The 23,145-nt window shown below is 41.7% G+C and overlaps 1 long non-coding RNA gene across 1 annotated transcript in view; it reads right to left on the bottom strand.

Moving 5' to 3' along the window:
* The window catches only part of LOC142031934 (uncharacterized), a 159,746-nt gene that overhangs the window by 70,296 nt on the left and 66,305 nt on the right, over positions 1 to 23,145 (bottom strand). The window contains exons 3-4 of the long non-coding RNA XR_012650674.1: positions 14,904 to 15,004; positions 14,634 to 14,660 (exon numbers count right to left, since the gene is read on the bottom strand). This is a non-coding gene — a long non-coding RNA (uncharacterized LOC142031934). The remainder of the gene's footprint in view (positions 1 to 14,633; positions 14,661 to 14,903; positions 15,005 to 23,145) is intronic.

Below are 23,145 nucleotides of genomic sequence, written 5' to 3'. Positions count from 1 at the left end.
ACTAAAGAAAATGAGAATTCTGAAGGCGCACCCTTTTAAAAAACTGAGTCACATCAGGTCACAATGACTTGGCTTAGATGGCTACATAAAACAGTGCAGTTGGCACAGATCTATCATAAACAGCTTGGTAGTGATTTTGAATGAAAATGTGTATGCTTGGAAGCCTGCTGAAAGACGAACATGGAGACGTAGATTTCCAGTTCTCAGTCCTATTCTTCCTGCTGGCAAAGCACCTGCATGTTGTTACAGGCAAATGCCAAACTCTTTGTTTGGAGGCAAGAGCTTACTCTGTCCCTCATTTATACGCACTTCCATGGCATTCTCATGCAGGCTTTCTTCTCTGTTTATTCTCAGTTTAGCGGTGTGACAGCCTCTGGTGTTCCATCCCAACAGTAAATCCTATTTTCAAAGTGCCTTACTTCTCAAGAACCACAGTGTACGATTCATGTATCTTCATCAGAAACCATCTTTAAGGATTAGCTGGCAAACCTGGGGTTCAGAAAGTTCTGGCACTACCAGGATTACACCCCAACTCCCCTAAGGAATGCTGAGATGCTTCCAGCTCGCACCTTGTCACAGCTGGGCCCTGAAGAGGACAGAACTGAAAGTATTGATGTGGCTCTGTGGAAGCAATTCAAGCAGAAAGCAAGAGGGATGAGGCACTGTTCTTCCCCAGTTTTACCCTAGGATAAATTCACTGACTTGAATGGAGTCACCCTGGAGTAGAATTAATATAATACAGTGATAAATCAGGCCTATTGATTCACTGACAGTGCCCCTGTAGGACCTTCTTGAGCAGCCAGCCTACTGAACATTGCTCGCAGCATTGTCTTCCCAAGCACTGTGCCATGCCATTTCCACAGACAAATTGTTTCCTGACACAGCAGAGACCGATCTCCATGCTTCCTGCTTAGTAAATGCATTATAACCACATTGTTTTGCACTGGTTGCCCTCTAATTTGTGTGCAAAAGGATTTTTGAGTCAAACACACAGCCCTCAGCTGTGGCAAATCCATGTGGAGTTTTGACTCCTGAAGCATCCAAAGATCACAGGAGTTACAGATGCAAAATGTATTTCCCAAACTACTTTTATGATTTGATTATTTGGGAAGCCAGGAGAGAAAAGATGGATCAAACTACTGGAGCCAAGAATGCTTTCTAAGGAGGCAATGACAGCCAAACTCCTGGCCTTGAAGTCCAAGGTAGCAATGGATGCCCTGAGGAAATATTTATACATCTCTTGGCCTTTTTTGAACTCCTCAAAAATTTTCTGCCTTTTGTTTTCAGTCAGATATTAAACCCAAGAGGCAGCTTTAGACAGTGAAAAATTATGTCTAGTCATAATTGCCTGGTAATTAGCAGCTCTCAGTGGCAGCAAGCCAAATAATAAACCTTTCTTCCAAGTATATCTAGTCATTGTTTAGATGACACCTTTCCAACTCAAGGCTTTTCATTTCTGGCCAACGTTGAAAATGCCACAAGGGTAGGACAATGTGAAATGAAAATCAGACTTCTCTTTGGAAATCAGATAGGAGGAAAAATACCTTAGGAAAAGAAAGTGCAAGAACCAGGACTGCTCCTGTCTTCTTTCAACAATTCCAAGAGACCTTTGCTGGTGGAAACATTCTGGTTTTCTCCTGAAGTTCCAAAATGCCAGTAGGCTATGTGGTGTCCCAGGCAAAGCTACAGTGAGAAAAATCAAAATTTATATTCAGCAGACTTCTTGCCTGCCCTGAAAAGTCTTGTCAATATTTAGAGGAGAGAAGGAAGGCAACCTTAGAAGGAAGATAAAATATAGACCACCACCTCTGTAAACTGCTTCACCACTGTGAGAAGACAAAGAATCTGGGGGCGTTTATCTCTCCTCAGTCTCCAATCTAGTCAATAGATACAGGCACTGTTATGGACAGAGTCCATCTGACATTTTACACATCTGCTTTAGGATAAGTAGAGCTGTACCTACAGTCCATTGACTATATTGGCTGCCTATCCACAGATCATAAAAGGATGCTCGGGGACTACCAGAGCAGCAGACTTTTACATTTCAGATGCATTTTCCTTTAGTTAGATAAAGTCCAGCCTGTTTCTCTAATCACAGAGGCCTACTGCTCTTGTAGGCTCAGATGAAGCAGTCTCCTTCATAGAAGAATGACTCTCAGCAAGGGAAAACAACATGGCTGGTTGTCAAGAATCTTCAGGAAACAGTCAGGGATATCAGAGATAGAGAACTATTGGTCAAAAACCTGCAGATGATCTATCCCAACAGACAGAAAAATACAGGCAGCCCTAATATAAAAGCAGTTCCAACGTATCTTACAGCTGTTATCTTCCAGACATCTGTCCCACCTTTTCTAACAGGAAGACTACATCTCCCTTCCCTCTTCACTCTTTCTGAGGAAAGGACATTCGATCTAATTGTGAATTGGCCGACAAATTACCTGGGCTCAGTCCAGATGTCCCTCCCTCCTCAGGACTAGGAAACTCCATCAAGAGGATGGGGACTACAGTTCAGGAATGGGGGGAGGTACCTATTCTTTAAGCATTTCCAGACTCCATGAAGCCACTCTTCTAGAGCACTCTACAAGCTGAACAGGATGTTTTGAAGGTTCCACTCATCTTCTGGTATACACTTCCACTCATTTGTAAAACAAAGCAACTTCCACAAACCAGGAAAGACAAAAGGCCAGGGGAAAAAGAAAGCACAGATTAACTAGAGATCCCATGTATTTACTTTAGACTTCAGTGCTAGTCATGGTCTCTATGTGAATAAAACAAACTAGCACATTGACAAATTAGCCAAGCTTGAAGGGATAACAAGAGCTGAAATTATTGCAATTACACAATGTGAACAGGAATGCCAAACTGAAGTTCTCTGAATTGTAAATGAGACCTGAGGGTCAGGTTCTGTCCCAGGAAACACATCAGAAACTTCACCCAAATAAGTGAAGTAGTGCTGACAGTAATCCAGTGCAGGACTGTGGGGGCTGTCTCTTCCCTGGAGAATTTTTCCCACCCTTTGGGCTCTGAGTCTTTGACTTCAGCATTAAAAGCACTGTCTTCTTGTAAGCTCAGTCACTAAACCTTCTCACTCCTCTACTGTTTGCTTTCTTGAAGGAAAAACTGAGCTTCAGCCATGAGAACACAGCATCCTGGACAGCCTGACCTGCACTCTTTGAACTCCCTGACTTCTTCACACAGGGACAGGCACCTAAAACACCAAGGGATGCTCTGCTTTAAATAACCACAGTCCTTCTGAGATAGCTCAAAAGGGATACCCCTCACATTTTAGTCTGCAGCTTTAGGTTCACAGTTTAAGCTCAGTTCTGTTCTAACAGAGTGGGGAGGAGTAAAAGTAAAGTAGAATCTCCCTAAATCTAAATAACACTATTTGCTCAGCCTGAAGTCATGACAAACCCCTTTAGACATAATTCCCTGTGGTTGCCACGGCTCCCAACACCTCAGGGAGGCTTTCTTGGATGGCCCCCAGTCCAGGATAACCAGCAGGCACTTCACACACTCCTCTGCTTGCCCTCAGCCCACTGCTACACTTTGGCCACTGGACCATTCTGACCTTACACACCTTCTGTACAAACCAGCATGATGGGGAAGGATTGTTCCATCTACCTTCCATTTCTATCTGATATGAACTTGGTGCAAATTACAAATACTTTTCATAAGTTATAAGTTGTCAGAGAACTTACCTGGTGATCTTCCAACACAGCTTCTTTTACTCCTGAGCTTCATATTAAGTGATAAATTCTGATTCTTTAACACTTTTCATTTAACTTACCTTCATTAGTTAAATCAATGCTGTTGATATCCAATAGATTTGCAGGGGGACTGCACCTACTTATACACGACCCTGGAAGCCTTTTTAATGGGATGTCATGGAGTATACTTTGGCAGGCCACTGAAAACAAGTTTATTTTACTTGCAAGATCACATAGCCAGCTCAGCAGTGCTGAAATGTGGCAATGAATTCCTCTCATCGCGTAGAGATGATGATCAGCAATACTACCAATAGATAGGAAAAACTAACCAAGTCGTCCTAGTCAGTGGATCTTACTTGCGTTTAAGACTGACACATACATAGCAATTTGCCTCTGTTCTACAGCAGCTGCAAACTATTAACTATGACAATGAAGTTGATTTTTAAACCAACAAATATGACGCCTATTATGAAAGTTTTACCATTGTCACATGGTGTGCAGTCTTTAAATTCATCTCTTGCTGTGCGGCTGAACTTTTATTGAATTTTTTTTTTTAAATTAAAAGAAGGTCATGCGAGGACGGAAAACCTCTTTGTCAATCAGACTGTGCAGTGCACAAAACTCTTCCAGAACTCTCATAAAAGCCAAGACCAGCATACTGTACTTAAAGCACAGTGTTGCAGAGATACTACAACTGTATTTGACAGATAAAAAGATACTCCCCCTCATTCCCCATTGCTTCTTTCCACCTCCAAAATGTCATCATCTTTGCTGGGTTCCCAGAAAATCTAGCACTGAATGATCCATTTGCCAACTGAGAGAGTTTTCAACATAAGAAGCCTTCCAAATTATACCCGTGGCCCAAAGCACACACCTTTGCTGTAACGCACTGATAGAAACAAATCATATGAAAACCAGCTGCCAACCCAAGAGCTACACAGAGAAGAAAAAGAAGGATTTTAGCTTCTTCTGACAACATAGGGATGCATTTGAGGAATATTTACAGTGGGGTGTCATACAAAATGTCTCTCATCGTGCACAATTAAATTGTGCCAAATCATGCTGTAAAAATCAAGACGTAACCTTTAGATAATGTTCATTTTTCCCCTATAGGCGCAGTGGCACAGGACAAAATATGCTAGAAGCCCTTATAACTATTCAGCTGAAGATCTGATTCCTCCTGGTTTCTATTTCCATTCATCTTCTTTCTCACCTCATCATATGAGCTACCCTTCTCCTTCAAAAGAACTGTGCAGAAACCCACAAGAGGGCACAATCAGGCAGAGAGGGGGGTGAGCCTCACTATTTTACATAACAAAATCATATGCATCAAAACACACACACACACACACAACTTCCCAAATGTCTGAGGTTAGTTATCCTTCATGTCCTGACAAGTTACACCCACCTTTCCCAGAGGAACTAACTCACTCCATAACAAGTACCAGACTTCTGTTAAAACAGCAAATAAAGTAGGACCACCTACCACCCAATCCTGCAAACACTTACTGGTAGACAATCCTGCATGCCTACTGCCATGCACAACCTCGGAGTTTCAGCTGGTTTGCCCATGTTAGTAAATGCTGTATCTCCAGCAAATGTTCCCAGAGTTATGCTCTATTGCTAGGTCAAAATCAGGCCAGTTCTGCAACCCCTGTTTACAGTCGGCCTCAGGCACTGACTTATGATGGAATAACTCATAAGAATGAAACACAAGTTTGGATTTCAGGATAAGGCCCCCAGTCAACATGTGGGAGCATTTATGGCTCTGTGAGACCTACGTTAAAAAATAACTTAAAAACAGACAGTGTTTCCCTATGAGTGGCCTGTTTTCCCATGTTCTAGTTTGCTCTTTCAAAAAGACTGGTAGGCTGAGATATCGGTCACTATGTGAAAATGACAACATTCGATTAAAACAATAGCAATTTTCAAGTGACGCTTTTTTTTTTCAATAGATGGATGACATTCCTAGACATTCTATTAATTAGCAGGCCCCAGGCAACACATTTGGTAAAACAGAACAATCTGGCCTTTGATTTGTATCCAGGCCTTACCCAAGATCACACAGAGGTAGCCAGGCTGCTGATAGATCCCCCACACAGAGCACACACCCCCAGCAAGCAGCTGTCTTAAGAACTGCATGTAAAGCACTTTGAAGAATTCTCAATCTGCAGACAAAGAGAGAATGATTTATTAATTAATAAAAAAACTGCTTGTGTCGGACTGGGCAAGCAGAATCTGTTAAATGGACTTTACTAATCAGTCCCAAATTTGTTTCTGCGTCCTTTTTCCAGTTACCTGTTTCAACTTCACTTTAAAAGCCATCCTGGTTGAAAAACATATCCTGAATGTTTCCTATATTTCAGGACCAGGAATTCAAACAAGCCCATAACTTTCAAAGTAAGGAGGCTATTAATATCCTGATGAGCATCTGAAATTAGCAGCATCTCATGTTCTACACCTACACGATGGTTATCTAGGAAACTGGCATCCTTTTTACATCTTTTCTGGGCAGCTATAGTTACAACCCATCAGTACACTGGATAAAAAACAGTCTCAACAGAAGATGTTGTAAGATGCCAGCTGAAACACTCAAGCTTTTGATACTCCCACCTGCATTAATAATTTCTGGTTGCATTGGATAAAGATCTGTGAATTCCTTCACGTTTAGGAATTTATTAAGGTAACCAAAACTTTGGAATCTTTCTTACTTGTTGTATTATTCATTTCATCTGTAGACGATAATGGTCCTCTTACATTAAAGATAATTAGGGCCTTAGAGGGGCTTTCAAAGACATTTCCACATTTTTTCAGTGATGTAGCTGTAACTAAAACAAAATCCAAAGGGAAAGGGGGAGGACTATTCAATCTTGAAAGCAGCCAGACTGTCTGGAGGAGATATATTTTGAAGGTTTTATTGGTGGCCCTCAGAGAAAGGCAGCTATGACCTAAGCTTGAAGGCTAGCAAGGACTATGTGGGTTTGTGTGGGAGGGGGTTAAATCTAATTTGTAAATGGTGAGTTATTAGCCCTGACATTTGAGAATAGACACTGCATTGTGTCGATGATGAGAGCAACCCTAGTTTTCTTGTTAATGGCAGTGATTCATTCTTTCCCACTCCACTATTGTTCCCGTTTACCTGGCAAAGAGAATTACTTCTTATGTGCTCCCAATTGCTGATTTCTGGAGAGACTGTTCAGATGAGCAAAAGCACAGAAGAAGAAATGCACAAAACAGGCAGAGTTCTGGGAACAGCTCTAGTGGATCTCTGAAAGGGTATGTTATTACCAACTGGCCTTTTCGCCCTCCTCTACTCCCCTTTCCACCCGAGAAAACCCTGGCTCTCTTCTGCTTTACTCGGAGCTTTCAGTCTCCCTTCCTTTCAGTTCAGGATTATTCCGTTAAACTCATGCTTTCAGAAATATCTAAAATATCCTAAGATGGGTAAAGGATTTGGAAGCTTTAAATTACTTCAGACCTATGCGTAGCCATACATTTGGTAACACAGAGCAACCAGCCCTTGATTTTCCACTACAGCCTTACCCTACTGCACAAAAGCAACTATGCCCACAACTGGCCTCCAATGCTGCGTGAGACCACCCAGAAACCACACAAGGGGTCTCAGCCCATTACGCTCACAGAAGTCCATATATTAAGTTTTTTTAAAATTGTCTTAAAGCCATGGAATATCAGGACAATGACCAGGAGTAAATCAAGGCTCAAGCCTCCACACAGAGCTGTCTCTCCAACAGCCTGTTTTATAACGTGTCTGGCTACTGCGCTCAGACTCTCTGTTTGTCACTTGGCGAAGTGCAAACCCAACACTTCTCAGGCTGCCTCCCCTCCTCCCCAGCAGACTGTGACACTGGTAGACGGGCCTGATCCCTTGCAAATGTGAAGTGGCAGAGCTGCATTGACGTCAGTGATGATACTTCTCTTTCTTACAACTACCAATCTGGCCCTCCCACTTTTACAAAAGCCCCTGAGGGGACAACATGAAACACAAAGCTTGGAAAAGTACAGAACTAGGACTTGGGAACAGCCCATGGCACAGATTAGGGGACAGTAGCCATAAAGAGTTTGAATCCAGATGTGAAATTCCCCAAGGCCAGGACTATTCAAACTCTATCTCATATGTGAAGCAAACAAGCTAAATTAACTATTGGGTCAACCTTGCCCATAAGACACAGCTTTCTGTGAGCAGCTCCACCCAAAAAGATCTTTGGGAGCTATTTACTTTGGGGCACACAAACAGCTATAGATCTGCCAAAAGGTTAAAGCACATTCCACCCTTCGTGCGGCCAGCCAGGGCCACTGCAGCAGGCAGGGCAGGCAAGCCGACCGACACACTGGGGCTTGCTCTGTGCAAATAGTTCTTGTGCCCAGTGAGCACGGAAACCACAGCTGCAACATTGCCAGTGGTGCAGAAGGTGTCACATCCAGGTAGACAGCAGAGGGCACTCAACTGACCTCAAACAAACACAGCTTAAGTGGAATGTGGTATCCTCAATTCCATCTTGGGTTTCAAGTGACTAAGTGAAGAGATGCATGAAATTCATATTGAGTCCCCAAGCTATTATGTGCCTACTGCATAGAGCTACATCACTCTCCAAGCTGCCACAGCCAGCCATGAAGGTAGCTGGGCTTTGGCCACACAGAATTCCCACAGATTTCAATGGGAATTTCAGTGTTCCAGCCTGGACTCCAAAAACGCAGTGCTGGACCCAGAGCTCTGACGGCTGGAGCCGTATTCAATATCAGCGTCTGGCAACACCCATTTGTAAAACAGTGAGTCATTCACAGGCACAGCTTTAGAGGGACAGACAGGATGACTTTAATCATACATTTCCATTTCATTAACAAAGTTCAGTAAAACCAGATGAGCATCCTGGATGATAATAGTTGGTATTAATCTAATGACTGCAGTGATCCACTGCCACAGTTAGGAATAGTTTTATATCCTACAGAATGCACTGTTTTAATTTGCTTCAAGAACATAGCAACTAATGGACTCCTGAGGCTAAGGACAAAATAATTGTTTAAATGTCCATGAATTTTATTTAGAAACAGGTTTTCTTCTGAAAATCAGAAGCATGGAAATGAATTACAGAAAGTAATTTGAAAGAGATCATCTTCAAAAGTACCTAAGTGACCTAGGAGTCTGGGACACCAGATAAATAAGCTATCATTAGCACTTTCCATTCATTGTAAACAAGGGAGCAAGTGGTTTGTGTAATGGACTGTATAGGGAGTGACATTTAATTCAGGCAGATATTACTGCAAGGTGCTCATTTGTCACAGCTGCACAGTCCTTCCCACTGACCAGTTGGGTTTCCCTTCAAACATACAGTTTTAGGTCTTTCCCTCTAACATTGGCATACATCAAGCCTCAGACCTGATGGAAAGCATCTGAAAGCAAACTGTTGGTTAAAGCTGGAGTTTGGCACTGCATTTTTACTCAAGGTTTTTTTAAAAAGAATGGACAGCCTTTGGGGCACCATTTTTCCAGATCACCATGTCTGGCTAACCCTTCTAACATATTCAGGGTATGCTTCCACGGCAGATTTGCAAACAGATGCAATTCCCTCTGCAAGTGCTCCAAGATGCCCAGATAGAAGCTACCTCTAATCCTAAAGTCATGTAACTGCAGCCCTCTTATGCTGATCCCAAGCCAATATATTCTGCTTCCCAGCAGGACTTCTTAGTTCAGGCTCAGCCACTTGCTAATGATGGCTACACAGCTTCCCATTCAGAGCCAGCTTTCACCCAGCCAGCTTGGAGCATGGACAGAGTGAGTTCATATCTGCCTGCCAAACCCTGAGTAGACATACCTTCAGTGACTCAAGCAGTTAGGAGTAGAAATGCATGATGAATCTTGTGTAATATTCTCACAGTCCAGTAAAGGCTGGCCTTCCTCACTAGTTTGAAGAGCCTGTCACAGATGGTGGTTTCCTTTGTGATAGGATTATTCCTTACTTTGTGTACCAAAACTCTTCCTCACTGACACTTTCCCAACTTCACACTGACTCCTGCTCCACTAAGAAGGCTGAGCACTCTCCTGCTTAGGGGCACGTGTTCCTTCAGGATTCACCAACTCATGAAAATATGAAACCAACATATGCTCTGCCAAACTCCTTTCACTAATTTAATTTCCCAGATTCTGTGAGGTGACAGGTCCCCAGGGAAAACCAGCACCTCACAAAGTATTACTGAGCGGATGAGACAGATTTAAATTCAGCATTGCAGTCTAAAAGCCCTCTGGTTAAGGTCATGGCAATCAGCCAACACATGAGATTTCCTACAGCTGCATCAGTCTTAGACATGAGAGAAACATCAAATGCTTTCATAGAATTAAACTTTCTACAATGCACATGTATTGGGTTTGTGTGGCAAGGTTTTGGTAGCAGAGGGCCTACAGGGGTGGCTTCTGTGAGAAGGTGCTAGAAGCTTCCCCTGTGTCCGACAGAGCCAATGCTGGCCGGCTCCAAGATGGACCCACCGCTGGCCAAAGCCAAGCCCATCAGTGACGGTGGTAGCACCTCTGGGATAACAGAGTTAAGAAGGGAAACAAAAAGTTGCTGTGTAACAGAAACTGCAGCCAGAGAGAGGAGTGAGAACATGTGAGAGAAACAGCCCTGCAGACCCCCAGGTCAGTGCAGAAGGAGGGGGAGGAGATGCTCCAGGCGCCGGAGCAGAGATTCCCCTGCAGCCTGTGGGGAAGACCATGGTGAGGCAGGCTGTCCCCCTGCAGCCCAGGGAGGTCCACAGTGGAGCAGATACCCACCTGCAGCCCGGGGAGGACCCCACACCAGAGCAGGTGGGTGCCCGAAGGAGGCTGTGACCCTGTGGGAAGCCTGCGCTGGAGCAGGCTCCTGGCAGGACCCATGGCCGCATGGAGAGAGGAGCCCACGCTGGAGCAGGTTTTCTGGCAGGACTTGTGACCCCACGGGGGACCCATGTTGGAGCAGTCTGTGCCTGAAGGACTGCAGCCCACAGAAGGGACCCACGCTGGAGCAGTTTGTGAAGAACTGCAGCCCGTGGAAAGGACCCACATTGGAGAAGTTTGTGGAGGACTGCCTCCCGTGGGAGGGATCCCAGGCTGGAGCAGGGGAAGAGTGTGAGGAGTCCTGCCCCTGAGGAGGAAGAAGCGGCAGAGATAACGTGTGATGAACTGACCCCAACCCCCATTCCCATCTCCCTGCACCGCTGAAGGGGACAGGTAGAGAATCTGGGAGTGAAGCTGTGCCCAGGAAGAAAGGAGGGGTGGGGGAAGGTGTTTTAAGATTTGGTGTTATTTCTCATTGTCCTACTCTGGTTTGATTGGCAATAAATTAAATTTATTTTCCCCAAGTTGAGTCTGGTTTGCCAGTGATGATAATTGGTTGAGTGATCTCTCCCTGTCCTTATCTCAACCTACGAGCCCTTTGTTATATTTTCTCTCCCTTGTCCAGCTGAGGGGGGGGAGTGATAGAGCAGCTTTGGTCAGTACCTGGCCTCCAGCCAGGGTCAACCCACCACAGCACACAAATCCTATTGCTCTATCTTTCTAGTGTAAAAAGCACAAGAGAACAAAAAACTGGTTTGCTTCAGAATCTTGATCACTTTCACCTCCAGCCCCAGCCTCCTGTAGAGGTCCACCATGTCTCTTAGTTACTTTTCTAGAGCTTGGTCTACTTTCCACCCATGATTTTTATAGCAAAACACCTAATAGGAAGTTTGTCTGCCATCTCCACCCAGTGGATAGCTAGGTTAATGCACTAAATTAAGTGGAAACTACCCGCTTGAAGATCTGCAGCACTTCTGATCTCAGCTTGCATCAGGAGTTAAGTGTAAGACAGAGAAAATTCATACAAATCAAAAGTTCCCCCTATCCTTCCAACAGGTTTTCTGCTTTCATCTCTGTTTTCTCCTCCACTGTCCACATACATCCAGGAATAAAGTTCCCCCTGTCATAACAGAACTTCATCAGAGTTACATTCTATGATCTAAACCGAAAACAACCTATTTGACATTTAAACCACAATTCATTTAATTTTGTTGTTTGATGACACCAATAGGCATTCATTTTCCCAATAATCTTAGTAATCAAACATTGATTTTTCAGTAGTATATTTGTCTAGATTCATTATTGTCCACACTAGTATATGTAGTTCATTTATTATTCATATTTTTAGATCATAGGGATAATGTCTCCAGGCTTATACAACACTTCTAGTTGGGCAACACCAACCTGTCAACACCTTCTTCTCTTTTGCACAGAAACTATTCCGTCATGACTGCAGCCTCCACACATATTCCAACTTCTGCGTAACCTTGTCCACTAAGTCTTTAATATTCACTTAGATTTGAGTTTGTAATTTCCAATTTGCTTTAGACAGAGCCTGTAGCAGCCCATCCAATTCAATAAAATCTTTCTAGCCTTTGGGACCAGCAATGGTGTTAACACATTGTGATTTCCATACCTTCTTTAATGTGTTTTCTTCTGCATCTCTTGATTTCAGTCAGTTTCTGATAATACTTTTCTACCAACCTGGGCAGCAAGGTAGCATCAGGTCTTGCTTCAGCAGCATAAAAATATCACTCATTCAGTCTCAGTTGGTGACAATATACTAAGAGGTGGGAAAATCTAGGTGTGCAAACTCTTCAAATACGTTTTATGTCTACTTATTCTTCCTATTCTCTGAGGAAGCCATCTAGGATCCCTAACCAAAAAATGTTCAAGAAATGTAAAAACAAAACACCCAAAACCGTTAATATCCTACAAATATGTGCTTACTGGTTGGGGAAATTAGCAATGTTGCCTTCTTCCTTTACTGTCCTATTTAGCTCTTTCCTTTCTCCTGCCTCAGTCAATACTAAAAGACCTGTGACGATCAAAGCATGAAGTCTGTGACACTCTCATTTCTGGTCCAGGTGCAACACATGCTGATCTCCTGCATCTGCGTGTGAGCATGTCTTCCTGTGTTGCACAGTCTGAGAAACCATCTAGCCTATGACTACTTTGCCAAAGGAACTTTCTCTTTACTCAGCTCCTGGCTTAATAACTACAATGTCACTCAGCATCTGTGATCACAGTTTGTTGTATGTAGCACATTGTTTATGTACAGCACTATAAGGTGGGTAACACACGCTGCCTCTCACTTATTTTCACAAGCTGAAACTAATTAATGTCATTTCATATGCCAGGGATAAGAGGACAGCTGGAAACCATCAAGGGGAAATGGGAGCAGTACATGAGCTGTTTCTTCAGTCAGCTGTTGCACTGCCCAAAGCTCACACACGCACATTTACGGCTTCCTCTCTCAGGTCCAGTCCTACTCTAGCTCTACCACTGTCACTCTGAAGTCTATACAATTATCCCAGTTTTACAATGGTATAACAGAGAACAGGCTTGGGCCCAAATATTCTACTGGCACTTGAAACATTCCTGTTTTATCAAAACTTGATACTTAAAGCCTTCTGGGTACACACACAATCAGGATAAAATAGCAATTAATACAACATAATTGCCTTAGACTATGCTCAGAAATCTCTTCCAACTCACAAATAAAAGTCCACACACTCAAGCCACAAGTCTCAGCCTACATACTCCATCAATAGACATATCTTTGTCATATCTCCTGGAGGCCAAATACAGGGTTTGTCCTAACCATGAGGAATAGAAGCAGAGAATTGAGGTTCACTGCAAATGCCATCTTACTGGTCTTCATTTTCTGTGACAGTACTCAGGCCTGGGAACAGTTATCCAGAATGCTTCTGCTGACCTCAGTTTCTGGGATAGTTCTCCCTCACTTAACCCTGAACCTTTCACATACACATGAAGATAAACACCCAAAGTTCTACATGCTAAGACTTATGCAAACACATTTTGTGCCAGAGGGCATAGGCCAATAACCTGCAAAGATCCACACCCACACAGAATTGCACAACGGACCACACGTATTTTGGAGTATGGCATTTGCCTATCGCTAAGAATTATCAAGCACCAGTCATTTCCAGAAACAGTTTGCTGGTCTCAACGGATCAGTTACACTGCATTTATTTTTGCTCTAAGCAGTACCTTCTATGCCAGTCATTCATACCAATTTGGGAGCTCACCCAGATCCTTCCCTCGCCCTTTTCCAGGTCCTCAAGCTCAATAACATTTAATTCACCAAGTGGAATTCCTCTGGCTCTTCTCTGCAATCCTAATTTCAACTTTATCCTGACGAGCTGCCAGAGGCTTAGAGAGCCTACTCCACAGGGATCCCAAATTCCACAGTCCACTGCAGCCCAACACTACATGACAGCAAATCTTTCAAAAGAAAGAAAAGACTCCATAAAACATCATCAGAGCTCTAACACTACAAAATGTGAATTCATACGTCAGTTGTAACATGTTCAAGCCTGGACACTTGGCTAATGCACAGACCTCTTCTGAGCTGGTACCTCGCTGGTGCCTTGGGTCTCAGCTCTGATCCACTGGATGGCAAGTAGATTGAGCCCAGGAAGACCAGCACTCCAGGCAAGAGCTACAGAACTTTCCTTCTAGTTCTACCACTTGCACAGTAAGCAATACACCATTTAACTGATACCCTGAGTGATTCTTCCAAAACAGAGCCAAAGAATAGAAGGGAATTTCCAGGAAGTAGCTCCCGAACTCATCCAAAATATTAAATTACAAGATATTGTGTCGATTTTCAACTACCATTGGAAAGGCCCAACTAACAATCCGATTAATCTCAAAACAATAACAGCCCTTAATCTAACATATATCAGCAAATTCCTGTTTCTCCCTTTTCTAACAAAAATAACAACACTGTAGTTGCCAGCGCATTAGTAAGATCCTACTTCTGCTCCAGAGACTGAATCAAACCTTTGTTCTTTACAGCAAAGGATTAAGAAGGTTGCTATTTTGGTAATGAGATGTGGAGAGGTACTTACTTTGCAGCTGAGATCCAGGCTGGATGCCTGAGAAAGGAATAAACTCTGTTACCTCAGATGAACTTTATTCTTATAATCAGTATATCAAACTCTGTTAGTGTGATGCATATCATTAACAATAAGGAGAGACTATTCACGAATAATTACAATTTGATAGAGTGTTTAAGCTCATTTACAAAATATGCCTTATGTTGTAGATAAAGTCATGAATGTAGATTTTAAGATAGCAACACACACACACAAGAAATTAGAAGAAGAAAAATTGCTTACTTTCTAGGTAGCTTATTGGTCAGCTGCTTCTTTTTCTTCACGCTAAGTCTAATTTTTTTCCGGATATCTCGGCTCTGTTAACAGCATATCATGGAGAAAAACTGTCAGAAAGTGGCACAAGAAGAAAAAAAACTGTCAGAAAAACAGCACATGGACAGGGACAAATGAGAGAACACTCTGAAAAGAAGATCAAATCATAGGACACAGATCCAAGTGCTGAGGCACCAACTCAGTGCCCAAGATGATTGAGAAAACTGTTTGTGAGGCTGGAAAAGGAAGCAGTGACCTGTGAAAATGAAAGCAACTTCATGAAAACATTAGTCATATAAAAAATATGTTGTTTATAGTTATCATAACAACATTTTTATTAAACAAACATGTCTGGTATATAAAGTTGTTGCAAGTAAAACATTTCCAAAGGACTAGGGTAGGTAAGGTAGTGTGGTTAGAACCTGGCACCACTTTATAATTACATAGGGATCAACTTTTTGCACTTAGAAATGGAAATGTTTGGAGCTCGCATCAGAGGAGGTCCAAATTTCTAAATGAAAAGTATTATTGTAAGAAAATCTAGGAGCATCTTCAGATATAGTAAATACAAACAGAAGTGAAGGCAAACATTTCACTTGCCTCCTGCCTATTGGCTGTTGACATGACAAAGTACTTTGAAAATACGACAAAAATTAAACTATTTACTGACTCTCATTTCCAGTCTGGCAGGACAGTGTATTTTAAACATATTTTTTAAAGACCCACCATGATGCAAAGCAACCCCAGAAACAGGCAGAATGTCAGAAAGAAATTAGTCCATTGGTCATTGCTGATATCTTCTGGGAATGCTGTTTTACATCTGATGAAACTCTTTTATCTCTCCTCTCTAATGAACAGTAAAAATCCACAGGGGTTCAGATATCTCTGGCAGTATAGGTGCCAGATTTCCTAGGGAAACAAATCTTACATAGTCAAGCTTCGCCTGCATAAGTGGTCACATGCATATTACCCCTTCAATAATTTTTTGGACACAATCACCAATTCCAGCCATATCTGATAAAAGCAGATACCTCAAACATAGTTAAATTCCTAACACAATGCTGATAAAAGCAGACACCTCAAAAACAATTAAATTCCTAACATAATGCAGGAAAATAGTTGGACGGGTGAACAGGATGGCCTTAATAGCGCTCCCAATAAATGAAAGGCTTCACTGTGAACATAACCTACCAGGATTCAGAGAGTCCACTACTATTGAGCTGTCAGGAATTTCCTAGCCACTGGAAAAGCCCCAGTTGGAGCTTGTGCCTTGTTAGAAAACCAGGGAATCCAGTGCCATAGGAAATGAGACTTTATTCATTCCAAGCTCAGGGAATCACAGTTTTCCAAAATGAACAACAGTAGAAAATTGTGCTTGCAAGTTTACATTTACAGGTAACGCTTTCATCAAATATTGAAGGAATTGGGCTCAATGCGGATGTGACAGAGCAATATTTTTTGGCCTGTAACATGCAGGAGGTCAGAATGTACAAATAAACAGTACTCACTCTTCGAGTCTACAGAACATGTTGATTTCCTTTTAAATCCTCCAGCAGGTTAACTAAACAAAATATCTATTTACAGCAGAAAAAATGATGAAGTTATTCAAGGACTGCCGTCTGAGTATCAGTGTGAAGTTATGACAGAAGGATCTACCCGCTGAAGCTTTCCACATTTATTCTCTCCACCAGTATTGAGAATCATTGCAGATTATAAAATAACTCCCTCTTTGAGTACTTTAAGAATTTTCAGCATGGTTTCATTTTTGTATCACAGTAGAAATGCTTTGTAACTCAAATTATAACTTTCACTGAAAAGTCTCAAAGTCCCTGACCCTGGAGCTTGATCCATATTGGTGCAACTCTGACAGATCTCAAAGACAGATATGCTTACAGAAAAAAGGATCCCATCTGTCCTGGTTTTGGGTGATCAGCTAAGGAGTGATCAGCAGGACTTGCTCACCTTTTAACAGCCCCATATGGCCAGTTCTTACCTCAACCCACAAGTTTTACTTTTTTTTCCGATTCTCCTCTCCATTACTTGCTGGCTAGGGTTAAACCACAACACCACCCATGCAAGACTGGGGACTCAAATTTAATTTGCAGATTTTGCATATGCATCCCTAACATTTAGGTATTCAGCCACCTAATGGAAATTCTTTGGACTGATCCCTAGGAGGAAAAGGCATTGTGGTTGAACAAGAAATTCTGGATGTGGCAGTTTCATTTAAAAAAAAGAAAAAAAAAGAAAAGGAAAAGCATATTTGAAAATTAAATGCAGAAATTTTGGCTGCCATTTTAGTGTGGGGAATTCAAATGGAAAAAAGTGTCTTCCATGCTTTAGCTGAGTTCTCTCAGATAGCTGACTATGCCTGGCCCATGCAGCCTGTAGACAATGAATGGGCTGAATGGACAAGTCCAGTAGGAGGGAGATATTCAGCTGGATGACAGCTTTAATATCTGGCTTCAGTTTCTAAAAGTACAATCTGAGTTCTGATGGATGGATGGATGGATACATAGACACACATACACACTTTTCTTTTACAAAACACAAATCTTTTTACAATCACCTGAAATGCTCTCTCTGTGCATAATCAGGCATTTCTATGACAATAGCCTCCTATGTTTTAATTATGTATTATCTCAGACTTGAAGACTTCAGAGAAGTGTAAAATAATTAAGCCTCTGCATTTAAATGAAACAGTTTAGTCAACAGCAGTCTCTCTGCAGCATAGTTAGGCAGATCCCTCAAGTCCCTCTTTCCCCGATATGTAGGGCAATGCCATATTAAGTCAAAAGTTAGAGAATATGCCTGGTGTGTCATTCTAGGTATCAGGGAAGGGCCCGGGGTTCCAGACACCAGCTAGAGGTTACAGTACTTTAAGAGCAAACCAAATACAAGATGGACATACAAGAACCATGGCCTTTCTCTGGCTTTCTGGCCTTCCACAGCAGCTGCAGAGGCAATGCACTAGTTCTCCTAGGGTCACAGAGGGAGGGACAGACCGGAGCACTGGGTACTCTGTGCACTTGCAGTAGTTTGGGAGACTGGCAGGAGGCATCCTAGGTCCTTCCTCCCTTGAACAGTCGCAGCAAAATCAACAGGTGTTAAGAGTGCCCAGACTTGCTGAAAATGAAGCCACGGTTGTCTCGACTTGGGCAACCAGACTTTTTTTGAAAATTTTTGAAACCAGAGCCTGCAGGGAAATGAGGGTTAGAGCAAAGCTGTCCTAGCTCCCAGGCCTCACACAGAGGCAGCTCTTTGACTGTAGGACTCCTTTCTCCTCACTTCCCCTAGCCCTTTGCAGTGAGGTGGGGCCAGAGGGAGGCATTTTCAGCCTTCAGAGGACCTTTATACTGTATTAAAAATATGGTTTCTTTAATGTTTCCTTTTTCAAAAGTAGTAATATAAACTAACTGAGTGTGCTCTTAGGAGAGCTTTTGGCAAGGGTATGGGACAATCGTGTGCCAAACCTCATCTTTGGCATGAAGAAATAAACAGACTGTGGTTCTGCATAAAGACAAAACTTTTGGAAAGCCTTTAGAATATTTCTCATAATGAAACAGTGGGGGGGTAGTTTTCTTGAAATTCAGAATACTCTCCAGAATATGAATCCAACCTTTAAATGTTTTGGTCTCTTCAATTATAAACTGAGTTCCTTCATTAAAAAAAAAATAAAATTGAAACAATTAAATTATGAATCATGGATATGCTCTGATTTTGAACAATCTTCATTAAGGCTATTTCCATACCATTTCACCTGTCTATAGCAAAGAAAAATATTGAGTCACATAGGAATGAAATTATTCTCATCACTCTATATTACAAAAAGGGAAACTGAGATTGAAAGATCATGTGCTCTGTCTGCCTAAGGCCACAAAGGATCCACTGCCCAGAATAACAGTGCCAGATTAGTTTGCTCTAGACTCTGGCTGTTGAGCCGTGTGCTTCTTGATGATGTTGCCATTCAGGATATCTGAACAAGAACAGTGTCAAAGATATAGGAAAGAAAGTACCTATCTTGGATTTTATTTCTCGGTGCTCCCAGTAGTTTTCTACAGTAAACTGAATGGCAATGCAGATTATATACAGGTTTTAGAAGAAAAGCAATCACAAAGTTTTAGAAATATTTCAGTAAAAGGGTCCTGACAATGAGATTTCTCATTAACATCACACTTCAAAGGAAAATGCGACAAGTCAACTAACAGCAAAGCCTGACACCTTTATATCATTTTGGTTTATTACCTGAAACACAACCGCTGTGTTATAGAGTAGATCAACCTCCCCTATTGAGCAAATGAGGTTTATCACACATAGATCTGAAACACACTTAGATGAAGATTAAGTATCCAAAAGGCTACTATGCTTTGCCAATACACACAGAATCATGTTGGACTGCCCAATGTATCATGAGTGTTATTAAAAGAAACTAAATACTTTAAGAACATTTTAATAGTGTTCCTTTTTGATTTTGGGTGGAAGGGGAGGTTGTTCCCTTCCTTTTCAGGATTATTTTTTCTAAGTACATTTCTAAATCCTACTTAGTCTTGTTTAACTCCAGCCTTGTAAACCCTTTGTGTGTTTCTTTCTCTCCCAAGCCTCTTTAAGCACTTTTATATCTCTCCTTCCAACAAGGATTTTGCTGTATTGTTCCTTTTTGTTCTCTCAGAAATCAACTGTCTTTGCCTACAATTTGGAGAACTTCTCCCATACACACCCAAGTCCACTGCTGCAGGCAGCACAAAGGTTTCAGAATTAATAACCTATGAAAAATGAATGAGGCAATTCCCAACTCACAAAGCTTTATAGTTCTCTGCTTACTGCAGCAGATATCTCTGTAGTGGATTCACTCATGCCAAATCTTCAGCTTTTCTCTGCAATAATGACAATAACAAAAAATGTTTAGATATAGATGCCAAAACTCTGATGTCACCACGGGACTGTTCAAGCTGGAGCCAGGACCCTGCCTCAATCTAGACCTTGACACCAGTCTGTCACTTTGAGAGAAAGGACATACCTCAACTGCACAGCCCTCCAGTACAGCTACATAGTTGACATTTTTTCAAGCACATCACTGCAAGAAGTAGCGGTTAAGCCCAAAGCTTCAAGAATTTCACTAAAGAATGTACCAGTATCTGGTTATGTAAAGGCCTTTGGTTAAAGAATACATAAACTTCAAATACCACTGGGGCTTGTGGGTTGAATTTTTGGGGGTTTTGAGTTTAGGAATTTAAGTCGCATCTTACTGTGAGAAAAGAGAAAGCAAAAACAACTGAGAAATGGTACTAGTCCACTAAAAACTCAGAGCCATATGCTGTCATGCCACAATAATAAATAAGAGGCTTGTGTAGGACAGAAAGACAGGCTGTGACCTCCTTTCCACTAATTATCACAAAGCTATTTTGCTGCATTTTTATAAATACTTTCCTATCTTCACACTTAGTACACTTTGTCCCAGTGTAGCTTCCCCTCATTATCTAGGCTCCAGGTTGGTAACCAATCAGTCCAAGTTCTGATGTATGTCCAAGTCCTTCCCATCACAGTTAAGTACTTTGTGTGCAAGAAGGTGAGAGGCTTTTCTTTAAAAAATTCCTCCTTACTTTCATCACAATTCACTGTCTAAAGACATGATGCTACTATACAGAATAGGGCAAGATAGGATTCTTTAAGTTTACGATGCATATGGCAACATTTTAGGCTGTAAGTGATTCAGAGGCATTACTGAAGAGGTATTTCCTGTAAGTAGCACTATAAAAAAGTGGTTATTTAAAAGGGATTAACAAAACGACAGAGCGAAAGCGGCTGACCTACTGGGAGGTGTAACATGAAGATGGCATGAAGCCAAGAGCACGAGACAGCTGCGTAGCACATTAAGAAGCAGGACGCTGAGGATCAAGCTGGATTTATATAATAAAACCAGGGAAGAGGTTCAGTTGTGAAGAACTTCTCCGGCATGGGTGAGAAAGCTCAAGGCAATATTTTCAACTGAGTAAGCACTAGCTGATGGAGAGGAATTCCGAGGCCTGATCCAAGTTAATGAAGAGGATTTACTGACCAGGCTCTGCATTACATGATGAAAAGCCCAAGCCCTACAGTGAATTCTGACCCCAGCAGAGTCAAGTAAACTCTACTCCTATCAATAAAAGTGCTGCTGGCATTCAATGGAAATGCAAATGTGAAAGGGATGTTTCTTTCACAAATGCTTGTTAGGGAAAGTTTCATGGCCTATCATGCACGTGCACTGAAATACACAGGCAAATACAGACATCCATTGGGTAAACATCTTTAAGGTAATGTGCATGCACATTAGCACTGAGGGGTAGAGCTTGCAGTTCACTCCACTGACCTCATTCTCATCCATCTATATTTAATGTCGCCCACCACAGCAATTGAGTTCTTTACTTGCTAAATACACAATGTGGATAAATTTTGGCTTTTTCTAAATTGCTGCAGAAGGTAAATTCACAATTTTTCAAGATGAAAAAAAGGTTTCTTTTATGTAAACTTATTTTCTTAGCAGGCGATTGCAAACACATTTTAAATACCTTTGTCTTCTATTTAACAAAAAAAAAAAGAGCAGATGTTTTTTTGGATGAACTACATTGTTTATTATTTTCCTAAGATGTCCAAAACATGAAACTCATTTAACCCCTAGAGGAGTGACACAGAAATGACATGATGTGCATCATACATCAAATAATGGTCACTCCTGCTGCTCTTTAGACATCTGGGGCATAATTTGCAATTATTTGCATTTATAGAGCAAAGCTATACAATAGAAATGGGAACACATCTCCTAAGTTGATGCAGAATTAATTTTCAAAGGGTGACATGCACCATAAATCCTATTGCGTGATTACTATAAACATGCAAACAAAAGAATGAGGAACAGCGTTGTCTGCTAATGGATGTTCAGTTATGAATTTCAATTGTTACAACATGTGATTAATTTACATGTTCAAATTAAGTCTCCATTTTTGCATGTTTAATTATGAGGTATTTAAAAGCATGGATGGGTGTGTTTGATCATAAGCAGCATCTAGGAAAAAGCTTGGCACTTGCAATTTGCTTGTCCTGGTTTAAAATGTTCTCATTACATCATGGAATGAAAAAGTTAGAAAAAGGAATGTCTGTTCCCAGCTAATAATGCACACAAGTCAAGAGCTCTCCTCTTTCTAATATTTCCCATAAGGATGTGCATCAGAGATATCTTTTTGACAAGCAAATGACAGAGGGAATCTGTGAAAACAACAATGTGTCTTTGGAGAGTCCAGTAGTATACATACTGTGGATGCCATCATTTAATCCCATCTTAGAGCTCCCCCATTTCCAAAAACTTCAGACAACCCTAAATTTTAGTGGGATTTCCATTTCACGACTCTGTGCCATGGATGAAGAGCTCCAGGGACTAAGCTACAATTTTCCTAGTAAAACACAGGGGTCCAACTGCAAAGGAGGGCTTAGGGCTGTGCAAATAACTGGTTTTCAGTTCAGCTGCCAAACCAAACAGTTGAAAAAGAATGTTTGTTCAAACTGAACCGAATTCACAATTTTTCCAGGTTTCCACACCAAAACCACTACCATCCCCACCCAGCCCACTGTACTTCATCTAACATGAAATGTTCCATATGTCTCAAGAGGAAACATTTTTGGAAAATGCAAACATTTGGCAAATGCAGACATAAAAGGCAAGGAAATGCAAGACAACATTTACAAAATTGTTGCAGAAGGATTGTTCTCTCTGAATTTTTATATACAATTCACTCCTTTGCTATATGGAGAAAGTTTCTTTCCCACTGTGTTGACTATAACAGGGTTTGCCCCAGTTTCCAAAGTGAGTACCATTAATATCAGGTTGGAGAGCCACTCTTACTCTACTGCTCATTGACTCTCAACCATTATTGAAGTAGTTTGTATGAAGTGGCTTATTGGAACGGTTCCATTTTGGAATGATCTAAAGAGTAATTGCTAGGATACTCATATGAGGAGTTAGGGACCCAAATTCAAACTCCTATCTTGATCAGACAGAGCATGGGTTTGAAATCTGATCTGACTTTGCTTGTGTGACTAGGTATTGGAGGATTGTGTGTTAGGTTCTCACCCCTTGCGTTGGAAGTGGTTCACTTTCCATGCAGTGCTTAAGTGGCCACCATCAAGACTGAGAACATCTTTAAAGCCAGGTGATTAGCACACTGCCCTAGCAGAGAGGGCA

This window comes from Buteo buteo, chromosome 6, assembly GCF_964188355.1.
Source record: "Buteo buteo chromosome 6, bButBut1.hap1.1, whole genome shotgun sequence".
Classification (NCBI taxonomy): Eukaryota; Metazoa; Chordata; class Aves; order Accipitriformes; family Accipitridae; genus Buteo; species Buteo buteo.
The sequence above is the reverse complement of the archived record's forward strand: the minus strand, read 5'-3'. Positions and strand labels throughout refer to the sequence as shown.